This window comes from Lolium perenne, chromosome 6, assembly GCF_019359855.2.
Source record: "Lolium perenne isolate Kyuss_39 chromosome 6, Kyuss_2.0, whole genome shotgun sequence".
Lineage (NCBI taxonomy): Eukaryota > Viridiplantae > Streptophyta > Magnoliopsida > Poales > Poaceae > Lolium > Lolium perenne.
The window spans coordinates 74,289,778-74,308,190 of NC_067249.2; the positions used below are offsets into that span (position 1 = coordinate 74,289,778).

Genomic DNA, 18,413 nt, shown 5'->3' on the forward strand with positions numbered 1-18,413 from the left:
AAACCCTTCGTCCCGAAAACCTAAGCCACAGAGGGTACCTCACGAAGAGTTACAGCCGCCTCTGCGGGGCGGAGAACACTAGAGAGAAAAGAGCTCTCCGGCGGGCAGGAATCCGCCGGGGAAATTCCCTCCCGGAGGGGGAAATCGACGCCATCGTCACCGTCATCGAGCTGGACATCATCTCCATCACCATCATCATCATCTCCACCATCATCACCGCCGTCTCCACCGCAGCACCCCGTCACCGCTGTAGCAATTTGGGTTTGATCTTGATTGTTTGATAGGGGAAACTCTCCCGGTATCTATTTGTACTTGTTGTTGATGCTATTGAGTGAAACCATTGAACCAAGGTTTATGTTCAGATTGTTATTCATCATCATATCACCTCTGATCATGTTCCATATGATGTCTCGTGAGTAGTTCGTTTAGTTCTCGAGGACATGGGTGAAGTCTAAATGTTAGTAGTGAACTATGGTTGAGTAATATTCAATGGTATGATATTTAAGTTGTGGTGTTATTCTTCTAGTGGTGTCATGTGAACGTCGACTACATGACACTTCACCTTTATGGGCCTAGGGGAATGCATCTTGTGCTCGTTTGCCAATTGCGGGGTTGCCGGAGTGACAGAAACCTAAACCCCCGTTGGTATATCGATGCAGGAGGGATAGCAGGATCTCAGAGTTTAAGGCTGTGGTTAGATTTATTCTTAATTACTTTCTTGTAGTTGCGGATGCTTGCAAGGGGTATAATCACAAGTATGTATTAGTCCTAGGAAGGGCGGTACATTAGCATAGGTTCACCCACACAACACTTATCATAACAATGAAGATTATTTAGCCGTATGTAGCGAAAGCACTAGACTAAAATCCCGTGTGTCCTCGAGAACGTTTGGTCATTATAAGTAAACAAACCGGCTTGTCCTTTGTGCTAAAAAGGATTGGGCCACTCGCTGCAATTGTTACTCTCGCACTTTACTTACTCGTACTTTATTCAACTGTTACATCAAAACCCCCTGAATAATTGTCTGTGAGCATTTACAGTGAATCCTTCATCGAAACTGCTTGTCAACACCTTCTGCTCCTCGTTGGGATCGACATTCTTACTTATCGAAGATACTACGATACACCCCCTATACTTGTGGGTTATCAGCCACCTGACAATAAGCCTGACTAACTAATTGGGCATCAAGCTCCTTAATTACTTTTATATGTTATGTGCAAACAATTATAACAAAATGTGGTGTTCCTTGCAACAACAATCCACTATTGTGTTTTTTTTTTTTTTGCAAAAGAGACACCAACAAGTGGTGTGATTTGCTATTTACTCTCCCTAAAGTGCAGAAGACACGGGGAAGCCGGCCACAAAAAATTCTGTGGCGCATCATATGCATATGGACCACATAATTGTTAGGCCGAAATTTTAAATTCGGAGGCGCCCTTCTCCCTCTCTCTTTTCTCCTCCTCCCTCCTCCTCTCCTCCACTTCCACTTCCCCTCCTTCTCCTTCCTTTTCCCCCTTCACCTGGCGACCACCTCCACCACCCGACCTCCTCCTCCTCCTCCGGCGACCACCTTCTCCTACAGCGACCTCTTCCTCCTCCTCCTCCTCCTCCTCCTCCTCCTCCTCCTCCTCCGGCGACCACCTCCTCCTCCTCCGGCGACGCCCTCCTCCCCCACCTCCGGCGACCCCCATTGTCAGCCTCCTTCTCCTCCCTCCCTCCGGCGACCCCCTCCGACCGACCTCCTCCTCCTCCACCCACCCCACCCCACCCACCCACCCCGGCGGCCTTCGGCAAATTACAAAAAAATCCGGAGAAATTCCGGCAGCCCTAGATCTGGATCTGGCCGCCATTTTGTTAAAATTAAGAAAACAATCTGTAGCGCACCACCGCTGGGTGCGCCACAGAAAACTTTCTGTGGAGCATGCATGCCTGGTGCACCACAGAAGTTTGAAAATTCTGTGGCGCATGTAGATATGCGCCACAGAAAAAATTGTGGCGTGACTTGTGTGGCGCATGGAATATGCACCACAGAAACAAAAAAAAAACGTGCGCCACAAATGAGGGTTTTCCTAGTAGTGCCCCCTCCATGCCCGGTGTTTTGTTGCGTCGCAAGTCTTTTTTTTACAAACACAGGATAACATAGACGCTCATATATACGCGCATACACTCACCCCTATGAACACACACACGCACACCCTACCCCTATGAGCACCTTTGGAAGACTGAGCTGGTGGATTGGATCTTGAAATTGATGAAGTCACCATAGGCGCCTCGCTGTCTACGGGAACGTCGCCTCCCACTGAATGAATATTATGCCTTTATGAGACACACATATGTCAAACCTGGGGTTTGAACTCTAATGGGCTAGGGGTACAACCATCCTCCTAACCACAACCTCAGATTGGTTCTCTCTTCCAACACCATAGATATAATAGACATGTCTTTTTCTCTCATCCAACACCATAGATAGAATAGACAACACTTTTCCTGTGGGGTTTGCTCGTCCATTTTCGGATGCTATTGCACACTATTTTCAGGGGCTGGATCACCACGTGCATGGCTTGGAAACACACGCATCCATGCACCAACATGGACGTGTTGCATGGGGTAAAGGAAGATCATCGTTCGCATGCTCTGGCGCCTAAGCACAGAGCTCGACGACGACGTGGGTGAAGACGCAGGTCAAGAGCATGAAGGGTGACGCGCAAGCCTAGGAGGGTGGAAATGACAACCTTGATGCAACCGGTTCATACTAACCTCCCTTGATAGATCCGATGCTTATTAAAATGTGAAGAACAAGGTTCTATTGAGTTGGAGAATCAGATGTAAGCACATGTCCTTGCTTTTGTTGCTTTCTATCCCATTTACTTAGGGTTGCAAGGGGTGGAACAAGCAGGATCGATTGGTTTCAGACTAGTACAATTTACGTACATGTGGAATGTAGGAGTGTAGTATAATTTGCACAATCATTGAGTTATCAGGGATATGCATGCATATACATTAAAGCAAACAAAGCTTGGGTCAACATGTCCATCCCATCTACTTTCACTATGGATATGAGGGATTTGGATATGACGGCTTGGTTTTGACGCATTGTCATATCTTGGAATTGGCAGAGGTGGCTCGCAGTGATGACTCACGTATGTATACAAAGTGGCATAGAATCCAAGAGGTAAAGGAAGTTTCTGGCTTTCTGCTAGCATCATGGCAGGTGCCGCTTGGACCATGCCATACTCGTCACATGAGGCCACTCGTACCGGGCGTTTGAGGCATACTGTGTGGAGAAGAAGGATGCCGGCGAGCATCATCCGGGGAGGGTGACAAGCAATTGTAACTATTGTAGGGAGAATTGTGCTATGTTGTCGCATGCCAACTTCAGTAGGGCCCCACTGCCTGGCACTTCTCGCTAGGCTTGCCGCTACCTGGAACGCCTCTTTCTGGCCGAACAATGTTCGGCGAGTCTGGCACTCCTCACCACGCTTCCCACTGTCGGGAATGTCTCTGTTGTGACCCTCTGCTACACCCGGCTGCGGTGTTTGTGCCATTGGATCAAATTCCTAGCTAGTTGTGCATGCAGTGTAGCGCCATGGACATCATGCTTTTGCTCGATATCTTCTCTGGACATGCCATACTACAAGTTTGATCACTACCGCACTACAAATTGGAAAGATGAGCAATATAGACCTAACTATTCGCTGAAGCTAGCTCGTCACATAAGCCTGGGCAAAGTCTGCATGCCCATTTGTTAGCGTTTGCCCACACAAATTATTCCTTAACTAGCACAGTGGCCCGCGCACATGCGCGGGCGATATCTTAAATGTTTTTTAAAACTTTCTCGTACGATCCATAAAGCGAAATGTTTCTCGACACTTACTAAGAAGTTGGCATTTATCTAAATCCTAGGATGGCCTTTTCATTTAATTGGTATTCCTATTTTATTGTTTATATAATTTTATATGAATATAAGTATTAACGTTATACTTTTTGAGTAATATCTAACACAATGTTTGTGCATAAATTACTACTGAAAATTAATGTTGTACTATTGATTTTTAATTTGATATGTACAATATGGTTATGAATTTCACGGATATATTTTTTACTTTTTTGATGTTTTGAATCACCCCATCTACGAATAAGTGTAATTTTAAATTTATAGTAAGTCAAACTCATTAAAATTGGACCAACTTTATATTATATAATAATAGTAGCAATATTTATGATACTGATTATTATCGTTAGATCCGTCTAGATTCATACTATACCAATTTGGCTGTCATATATGATACTCTCTCTGATCTAAAAAAAAGGTCGAACCGTTAATACAATTACCTTTTATAATTAAAACTTTTACAAAATCAGCATTTATCGCTCGTCCTACTACGGACCATGCATAAAAAGCATACGTTTGTCTCTCTTTGCATTGATGCAACGTTATTAATTAGACTGCCGTCGTTATGAAACCGTTTCGCTCGCCTCTTCTTGTTTTTCGTCCCTCGCTCTACCAAGAATTCGATAGAGTGCGGGTTAAAGAAAAAATAAACAGTCCGCCCAATACTTTTTCCGGATCAGAAAAAGCTCTACTTACTTGTATAAAATTAGTGAAATTTGGAAAAGTTTAACTTAACACAGAAGTGCATAGCTCACTTGTATTTTTGCCAAAGTTTATGATTTTGCGGGTCTCGAGCAGGTACTTACTGCGCCTTGTCTTTATTGTTTTCTTGTAGAGTAATTTCCCTAACTCTCTTCCGTGAGACTGAGACATCTCATTCTCACCGTTCCTCTTCTCCCCTTTTCCTTTGTCCACCGCTTGTCTCCAAATTTGTGAATCTGGTTTTCTCCGCTCCTAGGAATCTAGAAATCTGGTTGTATCCACTCGTCCCAGTAATCCACCGAAATCTGGTCGCCCATGGTCTCTGTCGCCCGCAAATTGAGGTATTATGGCTGAGGTCTGGGCTGAAGAGGGTGAGGAACCTTCGATCTAATTAGGAGAGCCAGGTTTGAAGCGCGGGTCGCCGGCCGCCTACTTTGAGAACACATAGGTCGTCGTGCCTATTGCTGCTCTAAATCTTTGAGGACGCTGCCATGAATTGGTACCATTCTGCATCTTTTTCTTGTTCCAATTCTGAAATAGAATTACCAATACACTTTCTTGTGATATGATCATATTAGACGGTCCTATTTTGTATTTCTTCCTCCCATATTTTGTTTTTTTCCTCTCAGATTTTCTATTTGATTCAACCTGAGTGTCAGTTTCATATTGTGCTCCAAGTTTCCGGTAGGTCTACTGTATACGTAGCTCATAAGATTTTTTCCATTCCCTCCCGCACAATAACATTAGTTTCTCATGAAGTTTTTTCAGCAATTAAATGATTTCCGCATGTAGCATTAGCATGTCTATTTAGTTTTTTAAATTCCATCCTGTTTTTATGATATATAAAGACAAAAACAAAGCATAGTTTGTTTAGACTCATAGCTATCAAGATCCTGCAAAGTCCTGCTGAATTAAAATAAAGGCACTGTCTCTATAAAGGCTTCATACCTTCTTGCAGTAATTGATCTTTGTATAAAGGATGATATATTAGCAATATCGTGTTGCAAGTGCCTGAAAACCTGATAGAAGATTACAGGGTGCTGTGTTGTTTCTTGACATGAACATTTTGTTCCAGCTCTATACCAATGATTAATCTCTGATGAGTCTACACCAACAGCGCCTTGAGATTCCATTTAGGAGGTATACAAAAATAAACGTCTATTTTGTGTTTTCCTGGCCAGGTCACTTACAAATTACAAAGCCTATTCCAAAATGTCTAACAAAATCATTACATTAATCCACTGTGCAGGAGAATCATAGTTGCTACGTTGCTATTTTTTGACGAACTAAAGATATTAGTCTACATGATCTATCAGTTCATAAGTTCATTGGTAGTTTCTTGTATTTCATTTGACGTTGTTTTCTTGTTATCTGTAAAGCACAAAAGGCTCACTGCAAAACAATATTACACTTAATATTATGTGTTTCATCAGAAATTTCTAGTATTATATAATTCTATTATCTTTCTGTAGTTGGTACATGTGGGAAACTAAATGTGCATTGGCATTATCCCTAAGTAAACATATTTCCTCGATATGCTTAATCCTCAAAGAAATCAAGGGAACCGAAATAAAAAATGGATTATCTCTATATGAACATATATTTATTTGACATGTTCAATCATAATATAAATCATAGCAAAGTTCAATATAAACATGTATCATCTAAAAAAAAAACATTTTTTTCTGATATATCATCCAATCAGCATCCAAATATTGTACCCTTTGGCACTTGTGATAACCATGTAGTTGTATGGGGTTGGAAAGAGAGATTGAGCCGATTTAAGAATGTTAAGGAAATACAAGAGAACCCTGTAATTAGATGATAGCCGTTATCAAATGGTAGAAGAATGGAGACAAAAAATATAAAATAGATTTGATAATGTATATGAAGCAACTGTAATCTAGAGCATTTATTTTCTTCAGGGACCATTTACTCATTCAAGATTAGAATAGGAAAACTGCTAGCGTGTATTAGAGAAGTGAGTGAAAGAGTAGTAAGTCTGAACATCAACTGAGATAGCAATCAAACAAATACCCATATCAACTTATCTTCACAAAAGGCCATACCAAGGACAGTCATAGCTCTCTCTGAAGGAAACGGAAAAAGGCTTAGTGCAGGAGAACAAATTAAGTTGTTTTGCTATTTCAATTATTTTGTCTAGTTTGCCTTCCAAAAGAGTCATTATTCCTCCTGTATCTTACTTGAGATGACATGTTGCAATACAGCAAAAGTAATATCTACATAGAGCTGGATGTACACATGCCAATTTAGAGTCAGGTATTTCGTCATTTTAGCATAGAGGGTCATTTGCTCGACTGAATGATAGATTGTGATTTTCTATAAAATGAACTAATCTTTATATTAAGATGTTGCTCACCATTGTGCTGTTTTAATTTACACCTTCATGGTAATATGAGAGAAAACATACTGTAGCCTCACCAATAATGCATGTCTTTTAAATCAAGCTACTAAATCATAAGGAATTGCATTACTGCTGCCAGGATACCACTCTTCTACATTTGACACATTAACACTCCTAGTACAACCTGGTATTATATAAGAAGCAGCATCTATGAGAATGAAAGAAACGTTCAGATTTCAGCATTGCTACAGGTGGCTTTCCATGACCTTTGTACACAATTATAAAGAGAAAATATTAGTAATTATGAAATATGTCAGGATGGGAACAAAGCTTTCAAATTTTGGAACAGTCGCTTGCTTTAGCTAAAGCTTTATTGTAAAACTCCTTTAGATAGGTCCTCGATGGTCGCTGAGCTCATCAAGAAATCCAAGGATATGTCAGTGAATTACATCAGTAAGTTAGGTCACCAACAGAGCACTTCAGGAAATCAAGATCCACCTAATAATAATATAATATTGTATGCTCTACTTTGCACTAACCTCTAATAACATAAGAGATACCTCTGGAACAACTCTATATATATCCTCCAGTCTTCTTATTCCCTTGCCATTCTGCTGATATAGTAAGATATATAATCAGTAAATAACCGTGGTGGGGTGATATGGGGGGCAGAAAGGACACTCCCTGTCCACTGTGAGTACGACACAACCTCTGCACCGTGAGATGGCCAAGCAATTCAAGTATAAATGATTTGGTTACAAGTGGGACATGAATTTGTGGGAAAACCTCGGATGTATAGCAGTTCTCAATTTTTAGACCTCAAGATGCAGAATGAACTAACTATCAGCTATTACTTTGGTAGAGACTAATATTGTATTGCAATACTCACAGAGATAGAAATTAAAACTGTAGCCACGGTTTCAGTGATATGGTCCCTCTTTGTCTGCTTGCCCCAATCATATTTTTGGAAGAGATTAGCAGTAAGTAGGTCACCCATGTTTCTACGTAATACACTCTTCGTTGACATATCATTGTACTTCTTTGCAGGGACAATCACAAAACACATGAGGCACGTTGGCAGATTGCCAAGGGGCATTATTGCTCTTCTCTAGAAGCTGCAGCTTGTCAAATCACTTATGCACATTTTTTGGTCTAGCTGATTCGTATGGCACTACTTTCCGGTAAAGAACTGTAGTGCACTTGGCTACAAAAAGGAGCTAGGAGAGAGTAGCGATGACATAGTTATTCGTCACTTAGACAAACACTGTTTTGACGCTTCAGTCTCATCTCTTGATTTCCAATGAGAAGGTTTCGGGGCTACAATCGAGCAGATGTGGCCGCAAAACTGAACGTGAGCATTAGATCCCAGGAAAGTCCAGGGCGTACAATTTCAGATTGCTTGTACTTGTTGTCATTTGGAGCACAGACTTCATTATCGTGCAGCAAACGGCCGCTGGGATCGTCCGGTTGCCAATCGCCGGGATCATCTGGCCGAATACTTGGTCGACCTGATCTGCTTGATCCATGGATTTAGCGGAGTCAGACGGTTGCTGGGATCTTGTCAAGCAGCAGATGTTCGCCGAGATCGTCCGGCCGCCAATCGCCGAGATCGTCTGGCCGACTGATGGTCGCCGGGATCGTCGGGATGCCAATCAATTGGATCGTCTGCTTGGTCGATGTGATCTGCTTGATGCATGGATTGTGCACTTCTAGATCAGGACACGGGGGGCAAAGCTGGGCGTGAGGATTCTACAATACATGAGAGGAGCAGATGGAACTTAGAGAGGCGGCGTCTTGAGACTTGATATTCCTTTAGGGTACGTATCATTGTTTTTTGTAGAAGAAGAAGATGAGCACACACCAATGATTGATTGTTGAAGAGGTGCGTGGAAAATTAAGTCATGGCACAGGTGGGTAATTTACTTGAAGTTAGATCTAACGGATGTACTATTCTCTGTTGTATCAAAATTAACGGCCAGATGTTTCTAATTTTTGTGGGAATTTCTAGCTAATTTTCTAATTTCTGGTTAGCCCGTAATGTACTTTTAATATATAATAATAATAATAATAATAATAATAGATTCACCGTGATCCAACAAAACTACAAGGGAATTCACGATGTAGCCCAGTCAGTACACAAATTGTGGAATTCATGTATTCTTGTTTACTCGGTTCTAGGAGGTAACGACACGTACATCACACAAATTTTGGAAGCAAAACCATCCCGTTTGAAATGATGGGCCTTAACCCAAATACATTTCAGAAAATTTGTGGACAAACAAGGGGATGGACGGCATGTGGAAGTTTAGTCCCACATTGCCAATGGAGGAAGATTTTGATCTCCTTATAAGTGGAGCTCTCATGGTTTGCTTGAATGGGATGACAAGACAGCTATATATGCTAGGTGTACACAACAAACGTGCATCTCACTCGCATATCTACAACTTAGGACTTAGGACTTAGGACGCTTGGTGCCACCGTGGCCTGACCAAATGTGCACATACTTTTTTAGGAGAAATTTATATGAGGGTGTGTTGCATAACTCGGTATTCTTTGTTGGTTCAAGTATTTTGCAATAGTATTGTTTGTGTTCACCATTGACATGAATGTTCGTGAGTAGCACATCACCACCCATGCCTCTACCCAAAACCATCATGCACGTCTTGAGAGATAGCCACCCCCTGTTTGGCATGCATTAACACAGCCAAGAGTAACATCAGATCAAAACAAATTAGTGGTTATCCATCTCAAAACAAAACATCGACATATGGTTCCAGGAAAGGAAGGATATGCAAGCCACTTTGGGATGCACTAAACGGGACGCACTCGTCACCACACAATAGATGCCACCATATGAGACACGTGGGCCCTGTCGTTTCCTTACCACCATCAAGACTATGCATGAAAAAATAATTCACCAATCCAAGTTTCCATTTTGGAGAACCATTGTTGGCGCAGACAAGATAAGGCAGCATGCGAGTAGAACAGATGAAGTTATCGCTTCCCTCCTCAGATTATGATGTCCTCCCTTCACTGATGTAGTGATAGCATTCCTCCGCCATTGTCGAGCTCCTCGCTCCCCCTACCAATCATCATCATCATTCTACATTAGCAACCCCGATATAGTCTTGTCCCATGTGGGTGTTGTCTACACGTATCCTCCAACAATACTAAGAGGGTAAGTGAAATTGAGAGATGGGTGGCTTCTAGGGTTGAAGCTATCTAAGCAACCCTATCAAGCAGTTACTTCTCTACCTAGTTCACTATTCCCGATTTCTGTATTGTATTTAGATTTGTATCTCGCTATTTTTTATCAAGGGTGGTGTGGTGCACTAGATTATGTTTTGTTGTGGCTCTTGATGGATAAAAATGTTTCAAATACTTTTTACTTTTTCTAGGAGTCATTTACGCAAGGGTATGTTGCATAGCTCAATCAGTACATCGCTACTTGGTGGACCTTGTTGTGAAGGATTGTAATAGTTGGCCGAGAAAATATAATTCTCTCCTCAAAACATGATTTAACTAATGGAAATAATTAATAATGGAGTACATATATATTTATAGAAATAAAACTACCTTACTGCATCAAGATATAATCCATGTCCATATATATTACATTGTACAAAATATTTCATGCCATAAATGTGCTCATTAAAGTATTAAATATGCAGCAAATATACATTGTATAGCAACGGTCAAAATCCCAAGCATGGGGACCATGTGTGGTCCTATATTTATATGAAAATTAATGCTTGTACAAATCTTAGGTACTGCAATTATTTTGGATAGTTATTACTTATAGGTGTTGATGGCTATATATACGTTGCACCCTGGCAAGTTGAGAGCTCAGTCACAACACAATACTACTGTACTTTTGTCGCTTACCCCGGTGCTCATACAAAAGACTACTGCTTAGTTCAACGGTATCTACACGAGATATATCATATTGTATTATGTTATATAATCAACTCTTCTTTATTCTTACTATTTTTAGATATATAACATCTTAAATTGAGCATAGATTCTTCACTGTACTTTCTCACGTGTTCTTTGAAAGAACGTTAGATCCACAATGGAGTGAGTGGCACGTGGTCAGACAAAATAACGTCTCACGTGTTATTTTGTTGATCTGTAGTATCTAGCTATAAAGAAGCTTCAAATGGTAAAACATGTAGCATAGATTAATAGATCTTATTTATGTCTCATTCTTAGATTTATAATGTCATCTTGTTTATGTTGCTATTCTTAGATCTATAACGTCGAAAATTGAAAATGGGTTATTCATAACATGTAGCATAGATCTATTGATCTTCTTACATAATCAAATCTTGTTTATGTCTCATTCTTAGATCTAGCATGGATTTTCCCAACATGTAGCATCCCACTTGTTTTTAGAAACAGCGTGAATTAGATCCACGACAAAGTGAGTGGCACGTGGGTGAACAATGTAATATAGATCTATTGTATCTTGCTATAAAGAAGCTTCAAATGGTAAATGTGTCTTATTCCATTATTACACTTATTGTGAGATTGGTTATGGCTACTATGTTTTTCCTCCAATCGAAACCTTTGGGAACCGCATCATTTGATTATTTATTGCAGCGTATCAACATGTTATTGTGTAGTATTTATTTTAGACAAGTCACAATGGGAAGTATCATACACTAGTATCATGCACATGATACTAGTTTATGATACTACCCTCATAATGCATAGTATCATAAGATAGTACAGTATCATAGTATCATCATATTTAATATTTTGTAGAATCTCAATATAAATTGGTGTACATGATGTGTTTGTCATTAAGTTTTCTAGTTTTATGTGCTATGATACGGTATCATATTATGATACCACTCCCATCTCTCACCTCATTAATTGGTGCGCCACATCAGATTTTTGTCAACATGGCATGCATGATACTACTTATGATACTCTCATTGTGGCTAGTCTTAGAACCCTTTGAGAAAATGTAGTATGATCTTGCTATTAATTTGAGATCATTTATTATGTCTATCTTTCTTATAAAGGAACAAAATTCAAATTATCTAGATCTGCATCCACCAGATCTATATGTACCGACTTACGCATCATAGTAGGTGAAGAAACACTTGACCAATACGTTGGCTATTCTCAATATTGAAGTGTAGATGTACTTTGTGTTGTAACACCGTCCCTTTTGTCTAAGTTGTTAAGTTTTTTCACTTATACTTTTGGTAGTACATTGGGGAATAAACATCTAATGATTTCTTAGTGATGTCTCTAGCACTATTTCTTCGTGATATTTATCCACATGATTTTTTTTAATAGATCACCATGGAGGGACAGTGGGAGCAAGAAAAGAACGATGATGTGAACACTGGGTTTGACGTCGGCATCGGAAGCCATGGTGAGTACAGCCTGATGTTGCAAGATCTTAGAGTTGATCTGGATGGCCTGCTTGGACTTGGGAAGAACACCAACATGTGCAAAAATGGTGATGCTAGCACAACAACTGCTGAGCAAGACAATAGCAATGACAGCGCGAGGAGAGCAGACTGGAGTGGAAGGTGTCACAACCGAGACCAAGTGCATCAGCTCGAAATGTATACAGTACATCATTAGATAATCTACCATCTTTTTTATTGAAGAAGATGTATGTGGCACTTATCCATTCTTGCTAACTTTACGTGTAGTGTGTTCCGGGAAAACCAACATCCTGATGAAAAAGAGCGCGCGGACCTTTCAAGGAGGCTTGGCATAACTGGAAAGCAGGTCAAGTTCTGGTTCCAGAACCGACGATACTCCCAAAAGGTAGAACCATTCTCTTCCGATCCACCGGAGCTATTTTAACAAAGTGGCGTGCGTTTGGTTGGCTTGTCATCATATTGTAATGCACCACTCTCTGCTAACTGCTTGAATTTTGTGTGTTTGGAATTAACAATTGCAGACCCAGGGACGGAAGGAGACAAATGAGCTTAGAGAAGAGAATGAGTCGCTAAAAGCTGAACACCTAACCCTCATGTCCGCAATAGACGATAGTAGGTGCCTCACATGCAGTGGGCGGATGGTACAAGCTGACGAAACCGGCCAGCAACAACTACTCTTGGAGAACTTGAGGCTTAGGGAAAAAATCCAGAAGATAAACACCTTCCTTCAAATAGTCTTCAGGGGACGACACCAAGACTAACGGCGACCGGCATTCTATTTAAGGCGTTTGAGGCGGCACACGATGCGTAGCTAAACATGCTGCTTCCAATGATACATGGATGCAGAGCTGACGCGGGTGTCAACCCGGGCGCGGTAGGTCGTCAACCGGTCGAGATCGATCTCAATCGCTAGCTTCTACTAGCCCGAAAGAAAAGTTGGGGAAAATATTAACAACGGGTGGGAGCAGCGTTTTTGGCTCCCGGGCTCATCTACTCCCGCTCGTTGATTGGCCATATGGAGCGTTGGAAGTCGTGCTGATGTATTTCACCTAGCAAATACAAACCTTTGAAAATATTGGATACACAGATGCATCGTACATCTTTTGGTGGGCCAGTGACAGTTAATGGACTATGTCAGTCTGTACCGCCGGTCCAGAATTTGCATCAAGCCAACTGATAATACTCCACGAGTAAATGACATCTCCTTCTCTCCACTGAGATTAGGGCATCTCCATCGGCGCGACGCATTTTGGACGTCCAAAAGTAGTGTCGCCCCACGGATATATTTTGTCCGCTCATCCGTTTGTGTCTGGGTGTGTTCCCACCGGGTCGACCCATTTTTTAAATTGCAACATAGTCAAACTTTCAAAGTAGTACATAAAAATGCAATAAAACTATACAAAGTAGATCTATAGGCCTAGACTACTTGCTTCCTGACGGGCCGGCACCGTCGTTGCGTCGCTCCGTCGCCTGCTTCTCCGCCGCCTCCCGCGCGGCCGCTATGGCTCGGTACGCCGCCGGGTCCTCTTGCAGGCGCTGCTCCAGCCTCGCGCTCGCAGCGTCGTCCTTGAGCATTTCGAAAGACTCGACGATGGCCCTCTGCTCCGCCGCCCTCTCCTCCGGCGTAGGCGCATCAGGGTCATCGGAGGACCAAGATATCTCCGAGTCGGAGTCCTCTGCTGCAGCGGCGGCCGCCAGCCTGCGCTGTTCCTGCTCGGCGTCGACCGCCGCAGGGGCCGCCCGCTCCTCCTGTGCTTCCTTCTCCGCTTCAGCAAGGGCCTCCGCGTCCCTGACCGGGTGGAGGAGGTTGGTGCTGTCTTTGGAGTCGAACTCCTCGTCGGAGCTCGAGGCCGGGGGAGGTGGAGTGGGAGGCGCGGCAGCCTGGCCACGTCCGCCGCTGCTCATGGTGGATCTGCCGGAGGCTGAGTGGAAGCAGCGCTACGGCAGCGGCGGCTAGGGTTTAGTGGGGAGGAGATGAGATGCTCGCGCCCCTGTCTATATAGATCGGAGGCAGGGCGACGGCCGTGCCACGCGTGGCATCGCCATTACTACGTGCGCAGAGGTAGGCGACGGCCGTGCGGCACGCGAGGCATCGCTATTTACGCTGCCGCAGACTGCGGAAGCGACGCCTCGGTGCCAGTACTGGCGGAGAAGATGCATCGACGCTGCGTCACTGCCTGGTGGGCCAGACAAAACGTCCGCCAGACGCAAGCGGACACTTTCCGCGTCCGCCGAGCGTCCGCCAGAGACGCATCCGAGGCGCATATTTGGGCCAGGTTTGCGTCTCCGCGGACGGCCCGGTCACTTTGCGTCGCCCCGCTGGAGGTGGTGCCAGACGCATTTCCGGACACGGCGGACACAAACGGTTGCTCAGCGTCCGTTTGCGTCGCGCCGCTGGAGATGCCCTTATCGATATCGGACCCATCTTGTAGTATCTCCACGACCCCGAGAACGGGTCTGAGGCATCTATAACGGGATGACACACGCGCGGACCGGAAAATGCACCTGCCTCGTGCTCCGGCGAGACAACACATAATGTACGTACCGTCCGCGGAGACGTAAAACGGTGTAAAAATACGACACGTTTCCGTCTCCGCGGACGTTCCGCGGTCACATCGAGCATCCACTCGCTTCTCCCACGGGCCCGTCTGGTAGCGATTCTGGTGCGAGCCGGTGCGAATTAACACAACAACTGTCGGGAGGGCAACCGCCAGAGTGGCAACCGCGTCGATCGACGCGCGACCATCGGAATGAAGCGCGGCGTGGTGATTCTTGTGACCGGCGTGAACGACAGTGCCATGGTGGTCTTCATCTTCGTGGTCGGCGACGTGCCCATGCTTGTGACCGGCGTGACCGACGGTGCCATGGTGGTCTTCGTCTTCATGGTCGGTGACGTGCCCATGCTTGTGACCGGCGTGACCGATGGTGTCATGGTGGTCTCCATCTTCGTGGTTGGCGGCGTGGTGATGCTCTTGACCGGCATGGTCGGCGGTGCCATCGCCGACGTGCCGAACCTTGTGAACGGCGGTGCCATGGTGGTCTGTGATAGGTGAGGTAAGGTCCCCATGTTTTCATATAGGTGAGGCTAGGAAAACCATGTGACCAACCAATCAAAGTGTGACTTGGGTACCACCCGATGCAACCCAGGCTATCGAACGAATTGCGTTTTGTATATCGGAGCTCGTCCGAAACAAGATGGGAGTCCCATCTCGCTAGCGCAGTGAATCGCGAATTGCATGCAGCGTACCAATAACGCCCAATGCGTTCGCACCCACTGTCTCCGCCACCAAATGAGCTCGCCAGAACATCGCTCTATCACTACGACATCTTCTCCAAAAACTTTCCTCACGGTGTCTGTCATGGTGGCCTTCGACGTGCATGGCAATTCCGAGCCCTCACACGTCTCCCTCTCCTACTTGGTCAATGCCTCCATGCACCTCACGTTCTTCCATGTCTCGCATGCAGCACGCCGCCCCTCGGTGGGAAAGTGCAGCTGCTCATCGCCTCTGACTTCCCGTTCCTCAACGCATCCCCGTTACTCATGCTCCGACAGGTCGAGGACGAGAACAAGGTCGTGATGATGTGCGAGCTCGACTACCTCTAGTTCTACCTTACCACAGATGTTCCCGGTGATGCGCGAGCATGATGACCTCGAATCCATGGATTTTCTTTAGGGCATCTCCAACGGGCCGACGCATTTCGGACGTCCAAAATGTCCGGTTGTGTCCGTTTGCGTCGGCCCGTGGATGCAATGCGACCCAGGGAGACCATTTGCGTCGGGTGTATCTCCAGCGGTGCGGACGCATTTTTTTACCGAAGACAGCGTCAAGGTCGTTAATGGCGGTTTAACGCCCCGTCGAGCCCTGCCGCCGGCGATTATCGGTTCCCGCGCGACGACGGTCGTTCCCGCGATTGCCCAATACATTGGCAAGTTTCGCCAGCGTTTCGCGTGCGCGGGAAACGACCTGCGCGCCAACTCCGTTTCCCGCCCCGTCGTGGCTATATATGTTGGATACCGGCGGAGGTGACGGGCACACCTCAAGCTAAACCCTACCATCCATCCATGGCCGAGCACAACCTTAGCTGGGATCAAGTTGTTCACATGTGCCGCCAAGCCCACCCGGAGGACGAGCAGCTATTTGCCGACGCTTTTTAGGCCGACCAGCTGGGCCTGGAGGCGACGGAGGCGGAAGCGGCAGAGCGTGCGCAAGTGCGTGAGCGCCTCGCTGCGGCCAGGGCCAAAATCGCCGGCGCTAGGGCCGAGCTCGCCGAGGCCGGGGCAGCGCTCGCGGAGGCGCGGGCGGTGATGGCGGTCCCTCTGGCGGCTCCTCTGGCGGACGCCATCATCCACGACATCGCCGATAACGACTTCGACGTACCCTGCCGCTTCGAGTGCGCCGGCGACCAGCACATTCTGGTCCCGTCCTTTGAGACCCTAGCTGGGGACACCCAGCGCCGTCAGGCTTGGGCAGCAGAGGAGGCAGCCCACAGCTATGCGGTTGCCATGGCTCGGGGGTACATGTGCTCCGACCTGAATTCGCTCCAGCGGAGGGCCCTTCTCCCGCGTGGGTCGAGCAGGAGAACCGAGAGCTGGAGGGCGCCATCGCCACCAGGGACGAAGCGGTGGCGGAGGCGGCTAGCGACAGGGCCCACTTCCACGCCTGACTGGCGGTGTTGGAGGCGACGGACGTGGAGGCGGCGGAGGCAGCGACGACGGAGGCGGCCAACTCTTCTCTGACCGAGGCCCTCGAACGTCGCAGGTGGCAGGACGAGATGTCCGATCGTCGGCGTGCGCGGCGCGTGGAGTGCGTCAAGCGCTTCTGCTTCGACGACGACGTTGGCCCCTCCGGTGGCTAGTAGTAGGCCGCGCGACTACGAGTAACCCAGGCCGTGGTAGGCCGCGCAATGGCGAGTAGGTACGGCCGTCGTAGTTTTAGGTTAACTCGAGTAACCCTTTTGGCCAATCAATAGTAATGAAAAAATATTATGGTTACCTAGTCACTGCTGACCGGACCCAGATGCAACCACTGTGGACACTTTCCGCGACCGCGCAACGTTCGCGGAGACGCGAACCTGATGCATATTTGGGCCAGGTATGCGTCCCCGCGGACGGACCGGTCAATTTGCGTCGCCCCGCTGGAGCAGAACCCAGACGCATTTTCGGTCACGACGAACGCAAACGATCGCTCAACGTCTATTTGCGTCGCTCCGTTCAAAATGCCCTTAGTAGGTCGGAGGCCGCTGATTTGCAACTGATGAGTCATGGGGATAATTTGGACTCCACATGTTCGGCAATAGGAGGAGAGCGACACAGTTGTACTGCCCAGCAACAAACGGCTTCTCGTCTCATTAATTGATCAATGGACATGGGCTATGATACGTCTCAAACGTATCTATAATTTCTTATGTTCCATGCTAGTTTTATGACAATACTTACATGTTTTATTCGTACTTTATATCGTTTTGATGCGTTTTCCGGAACTAACCTATTGACGAGATGCCGAAGGGCCAGTTCCTGTTTTCTGCTGTTTTTGGTTTCAGAAATCCTAGTAAGGAAATATTCTCGGAATTGGACGAAATCAAGGCCCACGATCTTATATTTCCACGAAGCTTCCAGAACACCGGAGAGGCACCAGAGGGGAGGCCCAGGGCCTCCACACACCATGGCGGAGCGGCCAGAGGGGGGGCGCGCCCCCCTACTATGTGGGTCCCCCGTGGCCCTTCCGACTCTGCCTCTTCGCCTATTTAAAGCTCCCTGACCTAAAACATCGATACGGAAAAACCACGGTACGAGAAACCTTCCAGAGCCGCCGCCATCGCGAAGCCAAGATCTGGGGGACATGAGTCTCTGTTCCGGCACGCCGCCGGGACGGGGAAGTGCCCCCGGAAGGCTTCTCCATCGACACAACCGACATCTTCATCACCGCTGTTGTCTCCCATGAGGAGGGAGTAGTTCTCCATCGAGGCTAAGGGCTGTACCGGTAGCTATGTGGTTAATCTCTCTCCTATGTACTTCAATACAATGATCTCATGAGCTGCCTTACAT

The 18,413-nt window shown here is 45.8% G+C and overlaps 2 long non-coding RNA genes across 3 annotated transcripts; both read left to right on the forward strand.

Annotated features, from left to right (window-relative positions):
* Positions 1 to 2,321: 2,321 nt before the first annotated feature.
* LOC127309589 (uncharacterized) lies at positions 2,322 to 3,558 on the forward strand. The gene is made up of 2 exons (XR_007857229.1): positions 2,322 to 2,825; positions 3,117 to 3,558. It is a non-coding gene; the product is annotated as an uncharacterized lncRNA (long non-coding RNA).
* A 1,025-nt stretch (positions 3,559 to 4,583) lies between these two features.
* LOC127310411 (uncharacterized) lies at positions 4,584 to 12,538 on the forward strand. Of its 2 annotated transcripts, XR_011746948.1 has the most exons (3): positions 4,584 to 5,093; positions 8,007 to 8,869; positions 12,270 to 12,538. It is a non-coding gene; the product is annotated as an uncharacterized lncRNA (long non-coding RNA). The 2 variants fall into 2 exon arrangements; XR_011746947.1 differs by lacking the exon at positions 12,270 to 12,538 and having other exon boundaries at positions 8,007 to 8,948.
* The last annotated feature ends 5,875 nt before the right edge of the window (positions 12,539 to 18,413 follow it).